General features: G+C 49.1%; 1 protein-coding gene and 1 long non-coding RNA gene across 2 annotated transcripts in view; one reads left to right on the forward strand and one right to left on the reverse strand.

Annotated features, from left to right (window-relative positions):
* LOC130087734 (radixin) overlaps window positions 1-20,881 on the reverse strand; it is a 553,959-nt gene that overhangs the window by 164,258 nt on the left and 368,820 nt on the right. The window lies entirely within an intron of this gene.
* LOC130087794 (uncharacterized) lies at window positions 17,989-19,340 on the forward strand. The gene is made up of 2 exons (XR_008807394.1): window positions 17,989-18,028; window positions 18,801-19,340. It is a non-coding gene; the product is annotated as an uncharacterized LOC130087794 (long non-coding RNA).

A 20,881-nucleotide genomic window follows, 5' to 3' on the forward strand; every position in this document is an offset into this window, starting at 1 on the left:
CCATCTGCTCCTCAGATATCGAAAGAGGTAAAGAGGAAGCTTGTCGGCAGCGCAAGGAGCTTGGCAGCGAACGCAGCGTCTCGTTCCCTATTCAGAGAACATAGGTTACATCAGTAACCAGAGACGTTCTCTTTCATAGGTTCACTCAACGCTGCATAGCTTAAGACGCAGTGGGAACGAAATGCCAAACTCGCCAAGCTAAGCGCTGCCGTAAATAGTACAATGACCAGATAACTCACACGACTGGTTCAAGCAGATAAAACTTGGGAACCTGGAGTCATGTCAAGATCCAAACTGTAGAATCTGACAAAAGTGTGCGGAGAGGACCAGCCTGCCGCTACACAAATGTCTTCCAGGAGGGCACCTCTAAAAAGTGCTTGAGAGGAAGCCACGCCTCTGGTGGAATGTGCCCTGATGCTAAGAGGTGAAGGCAGACCGCGCACCTCATATGCCAGTGAAATAGCCTCTGTAACCCAGTGGGAAATTCTCTGCTTTGATGCTGCAAGCCCGCGGCGGCCAGCACCAAAACATACCAAGAGCTGGTTAGATTTTCTCCAATCGCCAGAGCGATCCACGTATAACTTCAATGCTCGGACAGGGCAGAGCAAATTAAGCTTCATGACCTCCTCAGAAACAAAAGGAGGAGGATGGAAAGAGTGAAGGTTAATAACCTGAGAGCGGAATGCTGTGGACAATACTTTGGGCACATATCCCGGTTTCGGTCTCAAAGTCACCCTGACCAGACCAGACCAGGAGCGAAGTCTATACATGTCTTGCTAACAGAAAGAGCTTGCAAATCCCCCACCCGCTTCAAAGAAGTCAAGGCTAACAAAAGAGTAACCTTGAGAGTCAGAATCCGCTCTGGAGGGAATTCCAGGGGAGCGTACTGGTTTCAGGCGCCTAACCCCACGCATAAATGCTGAGACTAACCTCAATTTACCTAGGGGGATCTCATCCGACTGCGACATACACTCTCAGAGTAGTAGCGGCCGCTCCAGAAGCAAACTTCTCCTGTAGGAATTCCAGCACTGAACCAACTGGGCAGCAGACTGGGTCTGTAGCACGACTCAAAAACCCTCCACTTGGAGGAATACAACCTTTTCGTGGAACGGGCTGTCGCACTCGCAATGGTCTCCTGGACGTCAGCGGGAAGACCAAAGCTCAAAGCTAGCGGCCTCTGATGGGCCATACGCATAGCTTCCAAATGTCGAGGCGAGGATGCTATATCCTGCCCTGAAGCTGGGACAGCAGATCCTCCCTGACCGGAATCTCCCAGGGGGGGAGTTCCAGAAGAGGAACCAGCTCCGAGAACCACGGCTGGGACGGCCAGAATGGGGCTGTAAGTAGGAGACGGGCTCCGCTCTCCCTCACTCTGGACAGAACTGCCTGGATCAACTTGACAGGCGGGAATGCATAAAGTTTCTGCATCGGCCATGGGTGGGCGAATGCATCTATCCCCAATGGAGCTGGGGGGCTCAGGGAGAACCAAAGTGGGCATTGGGATGACTCCTGTGATGCAAAGAGGTCCACTTCTGCTTTTCCGAACACTTCCCAAATCAGGGCTACTGTTTGGCGGTTCAACATCCATTCCCCCGACCTGAGCTTCTGCCTTGACAGAAAATCTGCTGCGAGGTTCAGGACCCCAGGAACATGGACTGCCCTCAGTGAAAGGAACTTGCCCTGAGACCACAGGATGAGGTGGCGCGCATGCCTGTCCAGGGTGCGTGAACCCCCCCTGCCGGTTTACATGAGACACTACCACCATATTGTCTGTTCTGACAATGACATGGTGTCCTTCGAGAAAGGGGAGAAAGTGAAGAAGGGCCAGGGAAACAGCTCTTAGCTCCAAGCTGTTTATGTGCCAAGAGAGAGTCTCTCCAGTCCAGACCCCACATGCTGGTCTGCCCTCGAAAACCGCAACCCAGCCGGTCAGAGAGGCGTCCGTCGTAACCATTTGGTGACAGAAAACTGCACCCATGCCGACCCCTTTCCGGAGGAAGAAGGGATCCCGCCAGATTGAAAGGGCGCGGAAGCAGCTGCGCGACACCTTCAACAGGCGAAGAGCCGGTCCTGTGGACCGGGCACCTGAGAGTTTCATCCACCACAGAAACGGCCTCATGTGGAGCAACCCTAGGGGAAGCACAGGGGATGCTGCGGCCATGAGACCCAGAAGCCTGCGGCAAGTGCCCACAGAAACACGATGGCCGAGCGTGAAGCGAGCCAAGCATGTCAAAAGACTGGAAATCCGGGCAGGAGCCAAACGGGCCTGCATCAGAACGGAATCCAGGTGCACCCCTAAGAAAACTGTGCTTTGAGCTGGGGTAAGAACACTCTTCTCTGTGTTCAACCTCAGGCTGAGAGACTGAATGTGACGAAGGACGATGTCCCTGTGGTGAGTCACTAATTCCCTGGAGTGGGCTAAAAGGAGCCAATCGTCCAGGTAGTTGAGTATACGGATGCCCTGGAGCCGCAACGGGGCCAGAGCAGCATCCATACACTTTGTGAACGTTCTCGGCGCTAGAGCGAGACCAAAGGGAAGGACACTGTACTGGTACGCCCTCTCTCCAAAGGCAAACCTGAGGAACCTCCTGTGTCGCCGTACGACCTGAATATGAAAATATGCATCCTTCAGGTCTACTGTCACGAACCAGTCCCCCGCTCGAATTTGAGATATGATAGCTTTCAGCGTCAACATCTTGAATTTCCCTTTGTAAAGGGAGAAATTTAGCCGGCGCAGGTCTAGCCTCGGTCGTAGACCTCCGCCCTTTTTCGGGACCAGGAAGTAACGGCTGAAGAAGCCTTGCTCGACTTCCTTCGTAGGAACCTCTTCTATTGCTCCCTTGAGGAGAAGGGACAAAATCTCCTGCTGTAGTACAGAAGCCTCTGAGGCGCTGTTGACTACAGTTGGAAAGACTCCGTTGAAGCAAGGGGGCGGGCGACAGAACTGAAGTGTGTAGCCGAGCCGAACCGTGCAGAGGATCCAAGGCAATACCCCTGGCAGACGCCTCCATTCATGAAAGAAATGTGATAGAGGAAGTGGAGTGTTGCAATTCGGAGGACATACCTGTGTTAGGGTGACGCGCTGACTCCTGTGGGGTGGCGTGGTCCAACGTGAAGGAGAGCACTTGACGTCCTGACACGTAGTGGGAGGAACCACTGTCTGGTTGATCAATAACATAGGGTCTGCCTGCTCCTGAGGAAAACCGAAAGTGTCTCAGAGGATGCGAGCGGCAGGTATCAAACGCGTCAGAGGCGAGGGGAGAAAGCTGAATGCGTCTCCTTCCTCCTGCGCCAGACGGTTTGAACGAGGTTGAGTAGGAACTGCACGTCGAAACACGCTGGGTGGCGAAAGTGACAGGTTTAGAGAAGGAGAGCAAGTGAGAGGTGGGCAGAAATGCTTGCGTGGTCTGTCCCAACCTCGTAAATCAGGGGAAGCTCTACTTTTTCTGACCCGCGGGTCAGGAACGATTCGAGGAGGCTGGAGCGAAGGGTTTGTTAGACTGCTTCAGCTCAAGACGCTTATGAGGTTGCTGGCGGGGAAACGGGCGACCGTGGGCTCCCCAAACCGTAACAGGTGGGGGATTAGCCGAGTCACTTCTCCTAGCGGCAAAATCCGTCCTATGAGAAGGACGTTCTCTGGGTTGAGACGGGGAGGGGTTAGAGGATTCCCTAACCCTCCTGGGCATAAACTGCCTGAGGGCAGCTGACTGGGATTTTGCGGCCCGAAACTTGTCAAGCACAATGTTGACCGCCTCCCCGAACAGTCCAGATTGAGAAACTGGGGCGTCCAAGAGGAAAACCTTCTCTTTGTCACGGATCTCTGTGAGATTGAGCCATAGGTGGCGCTCTGCAGCAACCGCCCCTGCCATAGAACGACCTATAGCGTGTGCGGTGTATTTGGTGGCTCTTAAGGCCAGATCCGTGGCCTTACGAAGCTCTTTGACAGCTTCTGGCGTAATTCCAGTTCCCTCGTCCATCTCCTTCAAGACGTCCGCCTGGTAGGCTTGGAGGATGGCCATAGTATGTAGGGCCATGCTTGCCTGACCAGCTGCCATGTAGGACTTTCCGATAAGGGCGGAAGTAGTCCTGCACGATTTAGAGGGAAGGAGGGGGCGAGATTTCCACGACAGAGCAGATGACGGAGAAAGGTGAGTAGCCAACGTGTCCTCAACCGCTGGAATGGCGGAATAGCCCTGCTCCACAGAACCAACAAGGTTCGTGAAGTCAGCGGCTACCGCGTTTGTTAGACGCTTTCTCCGCTCAGGCGTAGAATTAGGGCCACTTAAAAATCTCTCGTAGAGTTTAGACGATTGTGACTCGCGGGGCTCGTCGGGCCAGTCGATAGAGAGCTTCTCTGTAGCGTGCGACAGCACTTCGATAAGCTCCGTGTAGGCCGTAGTAGGCCCGAAATCCTCATAGTCGGATGCTGCAGTGTAAATAATATCTTCCAGCCCGAAAGAAACCGTCTCACGTGCTCCCGGGCTGGGGCATAAATAATCATGCGCGAACTCGACTGGCATGCCACGTGCGCACTCGGGAGAGGGAGGGAGAGAAAGGGCGAGGCCCGCCTGTTCATACTCCAAAGAAACCGTCTCGCGTGCTCTCGGGCTGGGGCATAATTAATCATGCGAAAACACGACTGGCCGAACACAGCGTGTGTGCTCGGGAGAGGGAGGGAGAGAAAGGGCCTGGCCCGTCTGCTCGTACTCTATATCCTCGAGCTCTACATCCCCGGGAGCGCGACGGGGAAAAAACGAATGACTCCTCAAAAACCGCGAGCCGAGGGCGGAGGGTTTTGAGAAATCAGGTTGTCACAAAACTTGCATTTAGATAAGCCTAAAACATACATTTCGCTTGCGAAAAACCCATACATTTCACACACTTACTGTGAGGGTCATCGTTCGCAATAAGGCGAACGCATGGCGGCGGGCAACGACGAAACTCTATGGCACTTCACCGCAAGGAGAACTGAGTTCCACTACTCGCAGTCGCTGAAGTGCAGATGAAGAATGCTGATGATAAATCCGAATTATTTGGGCCAGAAAAACCGAGACCGAAGGGCTTAAGATGGCCGCTTCGTGAAGGCAGAGAAATCTGAGGAGCAGATGCCGCGCGCGCTAATATAATATGGCGACGCAAGAGCGTCGGGGCGGCACCGCGCAATTAATTGGCGTGATTCTATAAGGGCTTCAGACAATTGGCACACCCAGAGGGCGTTCCCACTGCGTCTTAAGCTACGCAGCGTTGAGTGAACCTATGAAAGAGAACTGTGTATCGTCAGCATAGCAGTGGTAGGATATCCTGTTTCTCAAAACTGGAAACCTAATGGCAGCATATAAAGTGAAAAGATGAGTGGGCCTAAAATGGACCCTTGGGGCACACCACATAATAGGGGAACTGATGACGAAGAAGACTTCCCCATGTCTACTGAGAAGGTTCTGTCATTAAGATAAGAGGCCAACCACTGCAAGGCGACACCCTGAATACCCACCACTTTGTCCAACCGATGAAACAAAATACTATGGTCGATTGTATCAAAAGCAGCGCTTAAATCCAACAAGACTATTTCCTGCCAGGTATTTCTGTATATATTTTAATCACAGTTTAAATAAGATTATTTTCATCCTACTAAGAGAAACAATGTGAAATTTATCGTTCTCTTTCATAGGTTCACTCAACGCTGCGCAGCTTTAAGACGTAGTGGGAACGCCCTCTGGGTGTGCCGATTGTCTGAAGCCCTTATAGAATCACGGCAATTCATTGGCTGATGGCGCGGGCGCCGCCCCGACACTCTTACGTCGTAACATTATATACGCGTGCGCGCCATCTGCTCCTCAGATTTCTCTGCCTTCACGAAGCGGCCATTTCATGCCCTTCGTTTCGATTTTTCTGAGTCCGAAAAATTCGGATTACAACTGCTTCGTCGTCTTCTGCACTTCAGCGACTGGAATAAGTGGAACTCTGTTCTCCTTACAGTGAAGTGCAATGGAATATCGTCGTTGCTCTCCGCCATGCTCTTGCTTCATTGCGAGTGACGACCCTCACAGTAAGTGCGTTAAGTGTTTGGGTTTTTCGCATGCGCGTGAGGCTGTTTTAGGATCGTCTAAATGTAAATTCTGTGACAATCTGCTTCTCAAAACCCTCCACTCTAGGCTCGCGGTTTTTGAGAAGGAGTCATTCGTTCCCCACCGTTGCGCTCCAGAGACCGCCGAAGCCTCTCGAGGATCCGCGACCTGGGGTTCGGATGTAGAGCTCGAGGATTTGGAGTATGAACAGACGGGCCTCGCCCTTTCTCTCCCGAGCGCGCACGTGGCATGCCAGTCGAGTTTGCGCATGATTATTTATGCCCCAGCCCGGGAGCACGCGAAGGCTTCTTTCGGGCTGGAAGACGTAATTTATACTGCAGCTTCCGACTCCGAGGATTCCGGGCCTGCTTTAACCGACAACGTTATTCCGCCTTGTGGCCAGGAAACGCGGCCTACTGCGGCTTACACGGAACTTATAGACGTGCTTTCGCGCGCTACGGAAAAGCTCGCTATCGACTGGCCTGACGAGCCCCGCGCGCGAGTCACAGTCGTCTAAACACGACGAGAGATTTCTTAGTGGCCCTAATTCTAGGCCAGAGCGAAGAAAGCTGCCCTTTTTCTGGAAGGGCAGCTTCTGGAAGCAGCCTTTCTCCGCTCGTCTGACTAATGCGGCAGCCGCTGACTTCACCAACCTCGTGGGTTCTGTGGAGCAGGGTTATTCCGCCATTCCAGCGGTCGAGGAGACGTTAGCTAATCACCTAGCTCCGTCGTCTGCGCTGTCTTGGAAGTCGCGTCCCCTCCTTCCTTCTAAAGCGTGTAGGACTTCTTCCTCCCTTATTGGGAAATCCTACATGGCAGCTGGTCAGGCAGGCATGGCCCTACACACTATGGCCATTCTTCAGGCCTACCAGGCGGACGTCCTGAAGGAAATGGACGAGGGAAATGGGGGAACGGTCAACACTGTGGTTGAGAAATTCCGAGCTGCTAAGTCTCAGTCGGCTCAGTTAAGCAGTTTATGCCTAGGAGGGTTAGGGAATCTTCCAACCCCTCTCCTTCTTAACCCAGAGAACGCCCCTCTCATGGAGCGGAGTTCCCTACTAGGAGGAGTGACCCGGCTCATCCCCCACCAACCACGGTTTGGGGAGCCCGTGGCCGCCCATTTCCCCGCCAGCGACCTCACAGGCATCTTCAGTTGAAGCGGTCCAACAAACCCGTCGCTCCAGCTTCCTCGAGCCGTTCCTGACCCTCTGGTCAGAAAAAGGAGAGCTCCACTCCATCTAAGAGGTTGGGACAGACCGCGCAAGCGTTTCTGCCCGCCTCTATCCCGCTCTCCTTTTCCTACCCTTTCACCTTCGCCACCCAGCGTGTTTCGAAGTGCAGTCCCTATTTCACCCTTTTCACTCAGTACGGCGCGGGAGACGCATTTTGCTCTCTCCCCTCACCCCGACGCATTCTATAATTGCCGATCGCATCCTCGGAGGCACATTTCATTTTCCTCGGGGAGCAGGCAGACCCAGTCACTCTGATCCAGGCAATGGTACCTCCCATCACGTGTCAGGACGCCAAGTGCTCTCCTCCACGTACAACCACTCCACCCCACGGGAATCAGCGCGACACCCTGACTCAGGTATGTCCTCTGCACTGCAACACCCCTCTTCCTCTATCACATTTCTTTCAAGAATGGGAGCGCCTACCAGGGGTATTGCCTTGGATCCTTCGCACAGTTCGACTCGGCTACACGCTTCAGTTTTGTTGCAACCCCCCCTGCTTCAATGGGGTCTTTCCTACTGTAGTCGACAGTGCCGCAGAGGCTTCTGTACTACAGCAGGAGATTTTGTCCCTTCTACTCAAAGGGGCGATAGAGCAGGTTCCTTTGGGGGAAATCGAACAAGGCTTCTACAGCCTGCGACCCATACTAGACCTCCGCCGACTAAATTTCTCCCTTTACAAAGGAAAATTCAAGATGTTGACGCTGAAAGCTATCATGTCTAAAATTCGGTCGGGAGATTGGTTCGTGACAGTAGACCTCAAGGATGCATATTTCCCCATCCAGGTCGTACGACAACACAGGAGGTTCCTCAGGTTCACCTTTGGAGAAAGAGCGTACCAATACAGGTTCGGAGGACCTTTGGCCTCGCTCTAGCACCGAGGACATTCACGAAGTGTATGGATGCTGCTCTGGCCCCGTTGCGGCTCCAGGGCATCCAAATTCTCAATTACCTGGACGATTGGCTCATTTTAGCCCACTCCAGGGAGTTAGTGACTCACCACAGGGACCTTGTCCTTCGTCATATTCAGTCTCTCGGTTTGAGGTTAAATACGGAGAAGAGCGTTCTTACCCCAGTTTTCTTGGGGGTGCACATGGATTCCATTCTTATGCAGGCCCGCTTGGCTCCTGTGCGGATTTCCAGTCTGGTGACATGTTTGGCCTGCTTCACGCTAGCACATCGTGTTTCTGTGGGCACTTGCCGCAGGCTTCTGGGCCTCATGGCCGCAGCCTCCCCCGTGCTACCCCTAGGTCTGCTCCACATGAGACCTTTTCTGTGGTGGATGAAGCTCTCAGGGGCTCGGCCCACGGGTCCAGCCCTTTCGCCTATTGAAGGTGTCGCGCAGTTGCTTCCGTGCCCTGTCAATTTGGCGGGACCCCCTCTTCCTTCGGAAAAGGGTCAGCATGGGAGCGGTATTCTGTCGCCAGATGAGTACGACGGATGATCTGGACTGGCGAGACAAAGGACACCATGTCATTGTCAGAACAGACAATATATCGGTAGTGTCCCATGTAAACCGGCAGGGGGGTTCACGGTCACGCACCCTGGACAGGCATGCGCGTCACCTCTTCCTGTGGTCCCAGAACAAGTTCCTCTCTCTGAGGGCAGTTCATGTTCCGGGGATTCTGAACCTCGCAGCAGATTTCCTGTCAAGGCAGAAGCTCAGGTCAGGGGAATGGATGTTAAACCGCCAGACGGTGGCACTGATCTGGGAGGTGTTCGGGGAAGCAGAAGTGGACCTCTTTGCATCACAGGAGTCATCCCAATGGCCCGCTCTGGTTCTCCCTGAGTCCACCAGCTCCGTTTGGGATAGATGCATTCGCCCACCCGTGGCCGATGCGGAAACTCTATGCCTTCCCGCCCATCAAGTTGATCCAGGCGGTTCTGTCCAGAGTGAGGGAGAGCGGAGTCCGCCTCCTTCTTATAGCCCCATTCTGGCCGTCCCAGCCGTGGTTTTCGGAGCTCATTCCTCTGCTGGAATCCTCCCCCTGGGAGATCCCGGTCAGGGAGGATCTACTTTCCCAACTTCAGGGCAGGATATGGCATCCTCGCCCCGACATTTGGAAGTTGTACGTTTGGCCCATCAGAGGCCGCTAGCTTTAAGCTTTGGTCTCCCAGCTGATATTCAGGAAACCATCGCAAGTGCGAGAGCCCCTTCTACGAGGAGGCTGTATTCCTCCAAGTGGAGGGTGTTTGAGTCATGGTGCTCAGCACATGCTAAGAACCCAGTTAGCTGCCCAGTTGGCTCAGTGCTGGAATTCCTGCAAGAGAAGTTTGCTTCTGGAGCGGCCGCTACCACTCTCAGAGTATACGTCGTGGCTATTTCCGCTCATAGAGAGTCGGACGAGATTCCCCTGGGTAAACTTAGGCTAGTTTCGGCCTTTATGCGTGGGGTGAGGCGCCTAAAACCGGCACGCTCCCCTGGAGTTCCTTCGTGGGACCTGTCAGTCGTCTTGGAGGGCTTGACAGAGGCTCCCTTCGAGCCCTTGGAGTCAGCCCCTGAGCGGATTCTGACTCTTAAGGTTGCTCTTTTGTTAGCTTTAACTTCGTTGAAGCGGATAAGAGACTTACAGGCTCTCTCTATTACCGAGTCATGCTTGGACTTCGCTCCTGGTCTGGTCAAGGTTACCTTAAGGCCGAGACCAGGGTATGTACCCAAGGTTCTGTCCACAACGTTCCGCTCTCAGGTTATTAACCTTTACGCTTTCCATCCTCCTCCTTTTGCCTCTGAGGGGGATAGGAAACTTAACTTGCTCTGCCCGGTTCGAGCTTTGAAGTTCTATGTGGACCGCTCGGGCGGTTGGAGGAAATCGAACCAGCTCTTGGTATGTTTTGGTGCTGGCCGCCACGGGCTTGCCGCATCAAAGCAGAGGATTTCCCACTGGGTTATGGAAGCTATTTCACTGGCTTATGAGGTGCGTGGCCTGCCTTCACCTCTTGGCATCAGAGCACATTCCACTAGATGTGTGGCTTCCTCTCAAGCTCTTTTTAGAGGGACCCTCTTGGAAGATATTTGTGTGGCGGCAGGCTGGTCCTCTCCGCACACTTTTGTCAGATTCTATAGTTTGGATCTTGACATGACTCCAGGTTCCCAAGTTTTATCTGCTTGAACCGGTCGTGTAAAAATTTCTGGTCTTGTACTAGCTATGGCAGCGCTTTAGCTTGGCAAGTTTGGTATTTCGTTCCCACTGCATCTTAAAGCTACGCAGCGTTGAGTGAACCTATCAAAGAGAACGTCTCTGATTACTTACGTAACCTATGTTCTCTGAATAGGGAACGAGACGCTGCGTTCGCTGCCAAGCTCCTTGCGCTGCCGACAAGTTTTCTTTTTCGGGAGAGAAGTCTGAGGAGCAGATGGCGTGCGCGCGTATATATAATGTTACGGCGTAAGAGCGTCGGGGCGGCTCCCACGCCATCAGCCAATGAATTGGTGTGATTCTATAAGGGCTTCAGACAGGCGTTCCCACTGCGTCTTAAAGCTACACAGCGTCTTGTTCCCTATTCAGAGAACATAGTAAGAACATAGTAAGTAACCAGAGACGTTTAGTCACTGGCTTGATTTGCTGATGCATAAACAGTATTGAACGAATTTGAGAGAAAGATCTGTCTGAACTTGAATAACACATCAGAAATCACTGATCACAGATCAGTGTGGCGTTGCTGGCAGATCCATATAGTAAAAGTCTGTTTGCAAAGCCTGCGTCGAAATTTACCAAATAATCCACAGTGAAATGCACCGAATACAAACAAATAATCCACTGCTGAGACATTCACATTGTTGAAAAAACAACAATTTCCTAGCATTAGGATCCTTTGGAAGGTAATGGTATTGATCCTATGTCGATCTTTTTTTCGTTCTCATGTAACCATTCACTAACACGCCCGTGGGCGGCTCCAAAGACGGGGTGATGTAGACATAGGCGTTGTTATTCTTCTGCAAAGGCAGTCTTTCGCTGCACTATGACATCATAAGTCACCTCTTTTCAGATCCTGTCATTTTCTAGCCTTGGTTTCAATAAAAGCTGTGTAATAACAAGGAAGTTTTGAGTTTTTAAACTTACAGGATATTTTTATAGTATAACAACTGTCAAAAGATCAAGGGAAATTTGAATTCTCAGTTCATGACCCCTTTAAAGGGGTCATATAATGGTACATGCACCTTTTCAAGTTGATTGTACTGAAATGTGTGTTGGCAGTGCCTGTACACTATGGAATTATTTTTGTGCCGATAAAAATGAACGTAACTTTTCAAGAAATCAATGAAAATATAAATTGAAACTGAATAAAATATCTTTGAAACTGAAAAAGAATGAATCGCAGGCAATTTTTTTTTTACTTTGTTTTTAATACACTGCATGTTTTGCTAACTATTCCTCATATTTCTTTTACTGATCTAAACTTACAAATGCGCTTCAAGAGTTTTCATTTACGCTTCTGAAGTTTTCGTTTGCTTCTGAAGTTTTCATTTACGCTTCCTGAGTTCTCTTACGAGAGTATCTCTCGTACTGCGTAATATCTTACGCTATGGGGAAAACCTCTTTTCCACGAGATATTGAAGCCAAAAATTATCCTTAATTTTTAATTAATGTAAAACCCTGTGCAGCAGCATGCAGACATAGGCAGGACGGCTCGCGCGCCTATTGGCTGCCCTGCTGCAACAGCAGCAGCCTATCGAGAGAGGCGCTGCATGACACCATATCCAATGGGGGCATTTCGCGCCCATTTCGTCACGTCCCGCCAGAAAGGGCGTGGTCTCGCCCTATAAATATAGCTTGATAAGGATGGTACACTGATTTTCATCTCTTCAGCGAAGCCTCTCGCATCGCTGGATCCGGAGTGAGAAGCCGCGCCGTCGACGCAAGCCTTTCAGCGGGACGAGCTGTGCCGCGCCGTAAAAAAGCGCCGTACTCAGCGGGTCCCCGAGCCTTCTCCAGCCCATGAAAGCTCGCCGGTTCGCCTGCCAGCTTCACCAGCTTCACTCGAGTCGCTCACTGACCATTAATGACGACGAGATAACTGCATCTGTAGAGGAGACCTGCTGCTCTATCCTGGCGTCGGACAGTGAGGACTGGGCGAGCTCTGTGGACCTCCCCCTTCTGTCCGCGAGTCGTCAGGGAAACGGGCCAGCATCAAGACCGCGAGCCCTAAAACCGCGGCTAGCTTTCTTTACGTTATAAGAAATCTACCCCGCCCCCCATGGGCGTGCGTCACCGGCAAAATGAGAAAAGAGTGTGTTTTAGTCCCCGCCGAGGCCGGACTAATCTCCATTTCTCAAACATTTCTCAGCTCCTAGTTTGAGCGGCTGAAAATGTCATTATTGCAGCAATGAGCCTGTGTATAACACGCACACCTGCATACAAACGCCGACACACACAAAACTGTGATGACACTCTCTTATCTGCTTGCGCTAATGTAGTTCTCCCTGTGGCTCAGTGGCGGAACCCGAAGCCTTCGCGCGAGAGACCCGTGTTCGATCCCGGCTCTCGCAGCAGATAAAAATTTAGTCTCGCCGCGGCCAGACTTCTACCGAAACTTTTCGCTCGTTCAGTTCCAGAAAATGTGACTGTTCCAGTGTATTTTGCAGTAAACAAGCTGGTACCACGGCCCGCTTGCCTGCACATAAAGGCCGTTTCCACGGCGACCCAGAAAAATCATGTAATCATTGTATTTCTGGTTTTCCGGCCACAGCCGATGGTGTTATAAGTGTAATAAAATGCTCACAGCCCAGTGTTCATTTCTACACACAAACACAGCCCGCCACGGTACAGGGCTCGCACAAATGAAATCGACGCATGTCAATTGTGCATTAAATGTAGTGAATGTGCCCACAACCCAGTGCCCACAAACACTACCACGGTTTCTGTAAAACGAAACCAACACAAGTCTTCCTAGCCTCCTAGGAAATCGACGGTGTTTCAGTCTCGCCGCGGCCAGACTTCCACTGAAATTTTCGCTCGTTCAGTTCCAGAAAATGTGACTGTTCCAGTGTATTTTGCAGTAAGCAAGCCAGTACCATGCCCGCTTGCCTGCACACAAATGCTGTTCCCACGGCGACCCAGATAAATCACATAAACAGTGTATTTTCTGGTATTCCGGCCACAGCCGATGGTGTTATGAGTGTAATAAAAATGCCTACAACCCAGGGCTCATTTCTACACACAAACACAGCCCGCAAAAATGCAGGGCTCGCACAAACAAAATCGCCTCATGTCGATTCTGCACTAAATGTAGTGAATGTGCCTACGTCTCAGTGCCCACAAACAGTACACACCACATGTCCCACGGGTTCTGTAAAAACGAAACCAACACGCATTCAGTCAGCTCAGGCCGACAGTGTTTTTCAGTGCAGTAAATGTGCCCGCTGTCCTGCGCCCACATTCACTCACAGACATGTTAAGCCCCACGGGGCTCGCCCCGCTCTCTCTCCCTCAGCAAACTGCTATAAGGGTTTTGAGCGCGGCCAGGCTTCCCGCCGCGATCGGCGCGCCCCCCGCCTCACACACTGTAAACACAGTGTCTGCGTTACAGCATGCCGGAGCTCCCTTGCCGTCACTATGTCACGGCCAGAGCCCAGATCTCATTCTACCCCTAGCTATTCACGCGAAAGTGTGGGCACAGCTTCCTGGGGTATCAGAATGGGTGCTGAACACTATAAAAAGAGGCTATTCGCTACAGTTCGCTCGACGTCCCCGCCGTTATACGGCGCGCGTCGAGACGACGGTGAAAAACGAAGTATCTCATCTACTTCGAGCCGAGATTGCGAAACTACTGAGCAAAGGTGCTATAGAACCTTTATCTCAAGCTCAGAGCAAAGGGGGCCTACACAGCAGATATTTTCTGGTACCGAAAAAAGATGGAGGTCTCAGACCCATTTTAGATCTGCGACAGCTGAACAGAGCACTTGTGAAGCACCAGTTCAGAATGCTTACAACCAGGAAAATCCTCGCGCAAATTTGCCAAGAGGACTGGTTTATGTCAATAGATCTGAAAGACGCCTATTTCCAGATACAAATAGCGTCCCATCACAGGTGATTCTTGAGATTCGCCTTTGAGGGCCAGGCATGCCGTTCGGCCTGTCCCTAGCACCCCGTACATTCACGAAGTGCATGGACGCGGTTCTCGCACCCCTGAGACTCCGGGGCATGCGAGTTTTGAACTACTTGGACGATTGGCTGATTCTAGCTCGATCTCACTCAGAGCTCATAGAACACAGGGCCACATTACTCGAGCACCTCTAGAATCTGGGCCTCACAGTCAATCGGGCGAAGAGCTCACTGTCCCCCAGTCAGAAAATTTCTTTCTGGGTACAGTGCTGGACTCGCGATCCATGACAGCACGCCTGTCATCGGAGCGCGGACTAGACATTCAGCGCGTCGCGAAATCCTTCCGCCACGGCTCTATAGTCCCGCTCAAAAGGTTTCAGAAAATGCTGGGCCTGATGGCCTCAGCAGCCTCTGTGCTCCAGCTGGGCCTGCTTCACATGCGCCCACTGCAGATGTGGCTGAAAGCGCGAGTTCCGCCCTGGGCACGGACCGCTGGTCTGTTTCGCCCTTAGGGTCGATCTAAAGTGCGTTTTCAGCTCTGAAACCTTGGAAAGTAACCGACTGGTGTCAGTCAGGTGTGAGTCTGGGGACCGCCTCGAGTGTGCAGGTGGTGTCTACGGACGCCTCCACCTCGGGATGGGGAGCGCTGCTCAAGGGCAGACCGTTCGCTGGCCTGTGGTCAGAACGGGAAAGGCTCCTTCACATAAACTGCTTGGAAATGATAGCAGTCGACAAAGCGCTACGGTGCTTCTGTCCCCAGATAAAAGGTCACCACGTCCTGGTCCGGTCGGACAACATGTCAGTGGTGGCACACATAAATCGCCAGGGCGGCGTCAGGTCCCGAAACCTTTACAGGTTGACGGAACGCCTTCTGGTCTGGGCTCAGCACAACCTGCTCTCGCTGAGAGCAGCGCATGTGCCTGGTCACCTGAATGTGGGACCAGACAGACTGTCCAGAAACAATGTCCCAGCAGGGGAATGGTCGCTGCACCCGCAAGACGATCCAACTGCTGTGGAAAACGTTCGGCAGAGCGCAGGTGGACCTGTTCGCGTCCCATGAAAACGCTCACTGTCCGAAATATTTCTCCAAGAGCAAGGACGCGCTGGCCCACGTCTGGCCTCGCTGTCCCCTCTATGCTTTTCCCCCCGTCTCGCTCCTGCCTCAAGTGCTGGAACGAATCAGGGAAAACGGATGCCCAGTGCTGCTTGTGGCTCCGCTCTGGACAAACCAGACTTGGTTCCCAGTCCTGATGCGGCTGACCAGCACTGCCCCGTGGCCAATACCGTTGAGGAAAGACCTCCTCTCTCAGGCCAAGGGCTCGATTTGGCATCCTCGCCAGCAACTATGGTCCCTACATGCATGGGCCATCAACGGGTACCCGCTAACCTCCTGGAGGGAGTGTTAAACAAGATCACGCAGGCGAGAGCCCCGTCTACTAGACGGCTCTACTAGACGGCTCTACTCCTCGAAGTGGTCTGTGTTCTCTGCCTGGTGTCAAGCTCAGGGCTTTTCACCCATAGACTGCGGGGTCACGGAAGTACTCTCCTTCCTTCAAGAGCTGCTGGATAAGGGCAGGACCCCATCCACGCTCAAAGTGTACGTGGCGGCCATAGCAACGTTTACAAAACCTGTGTCTGGCCAGTCACTGGGGAAAAACGACCTAGTCGTGCGATTCCTTAAGGGAGCTCGGAGGCTGAACCCTCCCAGACCTCCTTCAGTCCCGGTGTGGGACCTTTCTACGGTTTTGGAAGCCATGAAAGGTGCCCCGTTCGAGCCAATCCATTTGTCAGACATGAAGCATCTGTCTTTCAAAACGGTGTTTCTTTTGGCTCTCGCTTCAGTGAAGCGCATAGGGGACTTACAAGCGCTTTCAGTAAGCGCGTCATGTATGGAGTTTGGGCCTAATGACTCAAAAGTCATACTCAAACCAAGGCACGGGTACGTGCCCAAATCCCTCAACACACCGTTCAGGGCCCAGGTTATTTCCCTGTGCGCTCTCTCGGTTCATGAGGAGGAGGAGGATGCGAGTCTCCTTTGCCCTGTCAGGGCACTGAGAGCTTATGTGTCCCGCTCGTCTGTCTTCAGACAGACCGAGCAGCTCTTCGTTTTGTTTGGCGGACGCTCCAAGGGACTGGCCGCATCAAAACAGAGCCTATCCAGATGGATAGTCGACTCCATAGCACTGGCTTACACTTCTAAGGGCCTGCAGTGTCCTTTGGGTGTCAGAGCGCACTCCACGAGAGGCGTGGCCTCGTCGTGGGCGTGGTATAGTGGGGTTACCTTGAGAGATATCTGTACGGCCGCGGGCTGGGCCTCGCCGTCTACATTTATAAGGTTTTATAACCTAGAGGTTCCCGCCTTACAAGCCAAGCTTCTGTCGGTATAGAATTCAGTGCTATCTGCCCCGCTGTACCGGCCCAGATGCTGAGTTTTGCTTGTGCATCGCTCACTGAGCGATAAAACAGCTCCATGGGTGTTGAATAACCCGTAATGTTACCCAGTTCAGGCTGAACACGTTCACCCTGTCTGTGTGAAACACTGTTTACATAACTAGCTCCTGTAGGATGCTATTTCATGGGGAATGATGCTTGCAGCCTCTCTTCTCCGACTCTCTGTGAGTCTATGGTGATTATGCACTACATGAGCCCCGGGCTACTGCCCTTGGGACTTTGGTGTCGGATCCCAGTACGCACGGCGTCTTGCATTGTGTTCCCCATAGCGTAAGATATTACGCAGTACGAGAGATACTCTCATAAGAGAACGTACTCGGTTACTAACGTAACCTCGGTTCTCTCTAGAGAGGGAACGAGTACTGCGTATCTTGCCGTGCATACACAGCTCTGGTTCGCTTCGGCGATGAAAACCAGTGTACCAGTCTTATCGAGCTATATTTATAGGGCGAGACCACGCCCTTTCTGGCGGGACGTGACGAAATGGGCGCGAAATGCCCCCATTGGATATGGTGTCACGCAGCGCCTCTCTCGATAGGCTGCTGCTGTTGCAGCAGGGCAGCCAATAGGCGCGCGAGCCGTCCTGCCTATGTCTGCATGCTGCTGCACAGCGTTTTACATTAATTCAAAATTAAGGATAATTTTTGGCTTCAATATCTCGTGGAAAAGAGGTTTTCCCCATAGCGTAAGATATTACGCAGTACTCGTTCCCTCTCTAGAGAGAACCGAGGTTACGTTAGTAACCGAGTACGTTTTCGTTCGCTGTTCTGACACAATTCTCTCGTGGGGGCGGGGCTAGTAGCAGTGTTTTCTCATTGGTTATTGAGTTTTTGATTGAAAGCTTTCTTGACCTGGAAGTGAAGACGTCAGTGTTGTGTTTACATGTGTGGATCTATTTTTTACAGTCTATGGTGTGGATGTGAACGTCTGTAAGCGCAGCTTTCTATTTCATTTAGGTGATATTAAGTTTATATCTATATTTATTTATGCTACACTATATTGTTGAGATGATTTCTTATAGAAGGAATAGTACAGACAAATGATATAATTTGTCATCGTCGATATCAGAATACTGGATAGCCTACTCGTGGTAAGTCAGATAAAAAAAAAAAAAAATGTATTAATTAATACTAAACTAATACTATTTATAATACAGTACTTGCATTTTCAGGTGGAGAGGCATATTAGAGCTCAGTGTGAGCCCATAACATTATACAGCAGTTTCGTCTTGATTTAATTGGTAAGTTAGCCCAATCATTACATGACTTGTTTATCTAACGTTACATACGGTTACATTCATATTTCCCCCCTGCCACCCCAAACAACATTGGGCTAGAGTACTGTACAGTATCTGTACTGTAGCCTACAGTACAAAAAGTACTGTATCAGACAATGACCGATGCCATTGGACCAGAGCGCTGTCAATTCACCGATTCAACTTTGGCAATGTAAAGCCAATTCCTGATTAATTTGCGATGCAGAGTTTTTAAAAGAGTAGAGACAGGACTTGACCACATTCCACGTCTCTATTCATAATATGTAAACACTCAATTATTTTGAAGTATCACCCTGGGCGCAATATTTATTCTGCAAAATGCAACAAAATGCTTTTTCTGTGTCCATATTTGAGCAATAATAATGCAAAAAAAAAAAAAAAACATTTCGGAGAAAAATGTTGAATTTTTAATAGTCTTTAATAATAAATATATGTCCAAATGCAAAACCTAATACATGCAAGTAATTATGACTGAAAACATCCAGCAACTAGGGAATACACAGCCATGGATAAATGTTTATAGGGCTATACAGCCATCTACTGGTTACACAACAGTATTACAGATGATAAATGGTGCATGACTCGGAGGTAAATATTTAGTACTGTAAAATCCCTTAAAACATTTATATAATTTGTTTGAAATAATTATTTTAAGTCTACAAATTGTTACTGCATGTGGAAGTTCAAAGCAGTTTGTATTGTTAGATTATAATACATTTCCTTTCTCACTTTCCAGGGAGTTGAGCAACTTTTCCATAAACAAAATTCTGATGCTGACACAGAGGATGGAGTGATAATACCAGAGATCAACTGTCTCCATCAGACAATAATGTTACTTTGTTCAGACATATCACCTTTGAATGACTGGGATCCTGATCTTTAGACACCTGATGTATTTTATTGTAATATTATAAAATAGCAAATATTTTAATTTCTTTGGAGCTCTAGATTAAAACAAACACAGTTTACAAGTACACAAGAGGTTGCAGTTTATTCTTATTAGTCTATGCTGATCATGGATTAGCATACCAACAGCATATGAATGGGATAGTTCACCCAAAAATAAAATTCTCACTTATTTTACTCACCCTCATGCTGTCCCAGATGCATTTTACTTTCTTTCTACAGATAAATACGAATTAAGATTTTAAGGAAAGTAATCCATCTCTGCGAGTCCTAAAGATGCTTTAAAAACCACACACAGTGACCGTGATGTCCATGCGACCTCAGTGGATGAATCAATGCCTTCTGAAGTGAAACAATAGGATAAGAAAAATACTAATAATGTAAACTGTTTTAACTATTAAAAATCACTTCCAACCAACTGTCATACATGGGTTACAATCCACTTGTCTTATATGGACTCACAGAGATAAAAATCTTTGTAATTATGCATTTTGTATGTATATTATGAGAATACTGTGCATTACATGTATAGTATGCAGTTAATGTTTTGTGGCTTCTGGTCTTCCCTGTCACAACATAATCGCATCCAAGACTTTCACTTTGATACTTGTATATATGCTGTAGAGACAATAAAGAATGTAAATTTATTTGATTTTTTATTTAAATTCATTTAACTGATTTTATAAGTCATAATTGAACCTGTTGATGATTGTTCAAATATATTTACAATTTTAAATGTTAGAAGATAATATTAACTAAATGAAATAAATAAAATTATCAGCATGATTAAAAAAATGGCAACAAAAATATTCTTTGTGAAATATGTAATGAAATGCCCTTTGAGGTCTGTATCATCTGACAGCAAGCCACGATTGTAATTTTCATAGTTTAAATTCAGTGTTGGGGAAGTTACTTTTAAAAAGTAGTGTTTTCTCGTTACTCGTTACTTCTTAAAAAAGTAATCCGTTACTTTACTTAGTTACCCCCTTTGGAAAGTAACTTTTTATGTTACTCGTTACTTTTACGTTACTTTTATGTTGCTTGACTTTGGGCAGAACCCAATATCTGTTCCTAAATGTGTAGGCCTACATAAAATTCTACCATGAACTCTACTTATTGAAAAACTAGAAAAAAAAAAACTAAAAAAAGAGAGAGATTTTGAGATAGAAAAAAAATATATATTTATTTAAATAACATTTGAAAAACCTGTATAAACTGAACACCAAAGCACAATATTAACTATTGAGCGGTGGTGACGCGTTCATGAAAAATGTCACAAAGAACCGGCAAAAGAAATGATTATGAATATCAAATACATTTCAATTGTTTATTAATAAACAAGTGTTTTCTTTGTCAGTCAGTGTCGGCTGCAAAGATAAAGTTGACGATGCTGACTCGCGATCTTCACAGTAGTGAACGCGCCAGAGAGAAATGCACATTTCATATGGATTACATAAGCAGAGAGTCTGTTTTCTCTCGTTTTGAATAGTTTTGTTTTAAAGTACACATTTCAAGCTTTCTATATATTTCTCATATCTTTGAGGCAAGTAGCTTGCGCTAAGTTTCGGTTCATTTATGAGACGAGCTCAGTCCATGCGCCGGCACGGAGCTCCTGAGAAGTCCTGATTATATTGCCTGCTATATTTACTGCTTATTTATTAAAGACAATTGGTTGATGAAACATTGATTAAAATTAAGATACAATTAATACAAAACGAAATTCACTTTAAAGAAAGGCTTTCTACAAAAACAAACTTAATGAAGTGGTCAAAATCATGTCTGCCCACTCCATTTGTCTCCCGATTGCGCATCTTATGCTCTTACTCATGCTTTTCACTTTTCATATAATCAACATTGATGAAATTAAAAAATAAATTATTTTATTTAAATATATATGACATATTTAAATAT

This window comes from Rhinichthys klamathensis, unplaced genomic scaffold (assembly GCF_029890125.1).
Source record: "Rhinichthys klamathensis goyatoka isolate OS25496 unplaced genomic scaffold, OSU_Roscu_1.1 h1tg000111l_1, whole genome shotgun sequence".
Classification (NCBI taxonomy): Eukaryota; Metazoa; Chordata; class Actinopteri; order Cypriniformes; family Leuciscidae; genus Rhinichthys; species Rhinichthys klamathensis.